Raw genomic sequence first — 4,474 nt, forward strand, 5'->3', positions numbered from 1 at the left:
TTCATCACGCCCTCCTTCCCCTGTCTGGGGATGCCGGTCTCATCTCGCAGCTCAGTCAGGGGCGTGTGGCCAGAGTGGAGTTTCCTGAAAAAGAAAGAATTACATTTCTCATCCTTCTCCAGGTTCTCCACCTTGGAACGGAAGACGATACGTCTGGATTCCTCCTCAAAGTGCCTTTTCAGGCCCCCTTTGGTCTCATCCAGCTCGTCTCTCACGTCCCAGCCGCACCGTCGGAGGTCCAGCAGGGACTGCAGGTGTCTTTGCAGCCTCTTGAAGTTCCTCTTCCGGTCGCACGCCTGTTGTCTCCCTTTAACCTGAAAGAAACTGCGAATGTTAGCCTTAGCATATTCCCACCAGTCGCTCATACAATCAAAATAACATTTGTCATTTTTCCATGTGATGTAGGCATCCTTCAGCTCCGTCAGCACCTCCTCTCTTTCCAGTAGGGCGCAATTCAACTTCCAGGAGCCTGGGCCAGGTGAAAAACCGCTGCCCAGGACTCCTTGGAAGAGAATGGCCCTGTGGTCTGAGAAGAAGCAGGGGACCATAGAATGCCTCGTCTGCTTCACTGCTCTAGAGGTAAACACAAAGTCAATGCGGGAACGCACAGAGCCATCGGGGCGGCTCCATGTAAAATTCACGGAGCCGGACCCCATGGAGCCCATAGCGTCCCGCAGTGATGCTTCGGTCACCATTTCTATGAGCAGTTTAGACGTCACATCAAGCTTGGTAGAGTTGCTGGTGCTGCGTCCATCCTCCTCCATGGTGCAGTTGAAGTCTCCTGCCATCACTACCGCCCTAGTGGTTGCGAGCTGCGGTCGCAGGGTCTGGAAAAGCTCCAAACGCTCATTCTTGAAAGGGGGGGCGTACACGCAGATAAGCCTGATAGGCTCACCTGCCCAGGAGCCGTCTACGACAAGTAATCTGCCGCAGACGAGCTCCTGAACAGAATCTAGCGTGAAGAGGCTCCCCCTAATAAGTATGGCGACCCCTGCAGACTTACACTCGCCCCCACCGGACCAATAGGAGGCGCCGTGAGACCACTGCCTGCCCAGATGTTTGTAGGACTTGGAGAAAGGAAGAGAGCATTCCTGCAACATGTACACATCACATTTCTGACTATCTAGGAAAGTAAACACAGACTGTCTTCTAAGCTTATCCTTAATACTCCTCACATTAATGGTGAAAATAGAAAATGACGCCATTAGTTGGGGAAAAAAGAGAGGTTAGGCAACAGTTCTACATTTACGTTACCACTCCGTCGGGCGGGGCTTCCTCGGCATCGGGTGCCAGGTTCCCCTGCTCGGGTAGCGGCGAGTTGTCTCCCAGTATCTGGTCGAGTAAGGCGACGGCGTTGGCATCCAGCTCCTCCTCCTCCTCCCTGCTGATTGCCTCCGCCAGCTCCTCCATTTCTTCTTCCAGCGGGATCAGCTCGACCGCCAGTTTCTTAGAGGATTCGGAGTCCGCAGACGGGCTGTCGAGCTCCTTCCTCTTGCAGTTCCTCGTTTTCTCAGCACCTGCAGTTGGAGTAAGAGGGGAGGGGAGGGGGGGGAAATCTTCCTGGGAAGAAAGGTCGGGGGGGGCAGGGGTGGCTGGGTTGGGAGAGACAATGGGCTGGGTAGGTGAGTCGGAGGGGGGGTCAGGGAGGGTTGTGACAGTGGTAGGGATGGGAGTCACTGTCACAGGGGGTGGGCTGGTGGAGATGGGGAGGGAGGTGGTGAGGGAGGATGGGAGAGGGGTGGGGTTGGCAGGTTTCTTACCCTCCTGCGGTTTCTTTTCCTTCTGCGTAGCAGAGGGCAGCAGCTTGAGGGCAGGGTTGGCACGTCCGGTCACCACAGCTGAGTAGGTTCTCGACCTACTCGGGCAGTCCCTGTAGACGTGGTCCACTTTGCCGCACAGGTTGCAGGTTTTCCTCGTGGGGCAGTCTTTTGTCTCATGGCTGGCCATGTGGCAATTCTTGCAGGCCGGGACCTTGCAGTCCTTCATCACGTGGCCCGTCCCGCCGCACTTCCTGCAGTTGCGTGGCTGGTCGGCGTAGTGAAGAAGTCCTTGAGATCCCCCCAGGGAGAAGCACTGTGGTAGGTGCTTGACTCCTTCTGGGCACGAGGTGTCCTTCTGCAGGACGACGATCACCGCCCACTTTCCAGTCCAGAATCCGTTCCCATCCAGAACCCTTGTGGGGTCTCTCTTGACGGCACAGAATCGGCTGAGGAAGGTGACGATGTCCTTGATGGGCGTGTGTGGGTTCCGCATTGAGACCGTCACCCGCCTTTCCTCTCGTGAAATGGGGCAGTTGCCCACAAAGCGGGAGAAAGGGGATTCGGGTCTCGCCGATTTCACTGCCTCCCAGTACCTCTTGCAGATGGCAAGGGAGGCGAAGGTGACGTAGAAGATCCCCTTCAGGTAGTTCTGGATGCTGAGGGTTTCAGCGGTCGAGAAGCCCTGGTCCAGGATCATCTTCTTCCCAAAGGTCTCCACTGTCATGTCCGGCATCCGTCCATCCACCTCCTTCAACTTCATCACCACGGTGAACCTCATCCAGGGCTCCAGGGACGGTTTGTCTTTGGTGCTCGCCTGGGTGGGTGCTACTGGCGGTGTTGCTGCAGGGGTTGTGGCGCTGGGTGCGGCCGATCCGGTGGGGGCTTTGGCGGTTTTTTTCGCCGTCTTGGCCTGGCTCTTCTTGGCGAGGGTGGCCGGGGTGGAGGCAGAGGCTGGAGCAGCTGGGGCTGGAGCAGCGGGGGCTGGAACAGCGGCGGCTGGGGCAGCGGTGGCCATACTCACAGCTCCTTTGGCGTAGAAGGCGGGGCGGAGGATCAGCGCTGTCGTCGAGAGGAGGAGAGGCGGTCGGTCGCTTCAGAGGGCAGAGCCAGCAAGTCTAGCCCTCCAGTGCAGGTAGGGGGCGCTGCAGAGCTTCTCCGGCGAAGTCCCTTTTCTCCACGCAGTCTTGCTGGCGGAGGAGGGTATCTTCTCCAGAGGGCAGAGCAAACAAGTCTAACCCTCTGCTGTAGCTGGGGAGCGATGCAAATCTTCACCCTCTTCAAGCGATCTTCTCCTTCTCCTCGCAGTCTCGACTTTCGATTTTTCTGGCTTCTCGGCCCGGGTGCAGCTTAGCCCTGAGAAGGACAATTGTCGGTCCAAGAAACAAGGTAGCACCGTCAGTCAGCGTGAACTGATAAGAACAGATTTTTGATTGAAAAAGCGTCTTTATTGGTATAAAGTTGCAAAAAACAGACGGCAGATTTCAATTTTTCACTACAGTGTGAGGGCTCTGTGATGTCATCATGATGCACACTCTATGATGTCATCATGATGCGACACATGTGATGTCATCATTATGCGACACACGTGATGTCACAATGTGCTTGGCTGTACGGACTGCATTTGCTTGGCTTGCTAACTGACATCCACTTGAGGGAGACACACACCAGGAGATGGATGCAGCATATATACATACTGCAGAGCTTGTGCCTTTAGTGCCTGTAACAGCAACTATCCACACCTCCTGCAACCAGCGTGGACACCACCGCCACAAAAATAAAAATTAGTTCCAAACATGACCAGGTCGAAAAGACCAGCCGAAAGGCTGATCATGATAGTAAGTTAAAAATGTAGGAATTCATTTCGAAGTGGTAGTGCTTCTTCGTTCGTACTTAGTTTGCATTCAAGAATTAGGCCTACGTAGGCCTCACATCCAAATGCTGATCAACTGTTTCAATTTGTCTTGTGCAGAAGGAGGGAATTCAATGGAGACAAGAAGTAGACGCTAAATAAGACTCCACACAGTAGTTCACAGGTGCTTTTATTCATCCATTGTAACATTTTAATAGACAGCAAAGATTGAATACAATTTTGACACAGTATAAACAGCATGCTTACAAAATCCAAGAGTTTATCAATGCAGCAGGCAAAAAACATTGCAAATCCTGGGGAATAAGCTGAGAAGTCATCATTCATCTATTTTTGGAATACAGAATAGGAAAGGTGCACCGGTCCCGGAGGTACTGCAATACCGGGTCAATGCGTGGAGTGGACAGAGCAAGCTCTTCTTCCATCTCCCTGTTCTAAAAATCCATTTAATATATGGCCCCCAGATAGGGGGCGTATCAGATATTAAACTGATAAGAACAGATTTTTTTTTTTTTTTTTTTTACTTGAAGCCCGAGGTGCGGTGCTTCATCACCCAGTGTCTGTGACCAAACGTGCTAGGGGCATAGGTACTTGGACCCTCTCCCAAAGGAGAAGGGCCCCGTTACTCCTCTAACCCTCAGAGCCAAAAGGCCCTGAGGGAAAAAAAGGACTGTGGGTCCCCCTTTGCCAAAGCGCAGGGGAACCCTCGGGTGTCCCCAGGGTTAGCCGAAGCGTCCCCCTGGGGACCGATAACTGCATCTGGTCCTCCCCCCGTGGAGAGGACCTCAGCAACTTAGAGGAGAGGGCGGCCCATAAGGGTCTCACCTTAACCCCAAACGAAAAACGT

The 4,474-nt window shown here is 53.8% G+C and overlaps 1 non-coding gene across 1 annotated transcript; it reads right to left on the reverse strand.

The window, feature by feature from the left end:
• Positions 1–3,976: 3,976 nt before the first annotated feature.
• Positions 3,977–4,161, reverse strand: LOC134899740 (U2 spliceosomal RNA). The gene has a single exon (XR_010173357.1). It is a non-coding gene; the product is annotated as a U2 spliceosomal RNA (small nuclear RNA).
• Between the last annotated feature and the right edge of the window lie 313 nt (positions 4,162–4,474).

This window comes from Pseudophryne corroboree, chromosome 3, assembly GCF_028390025.1.
Source record: "Pseudophryne corroboree isolate aPseCor3 chromosome 3, aPseCor3.hap2, whole genome shotgun sequence".
In the NCBI taxonomy this organism is placed as follows: Eukaryota; Metazoa; Chordata; class Amphibia; order Anura; family Myobatrachidae; genus Pseudophryne; species Pseudophryne corroboree.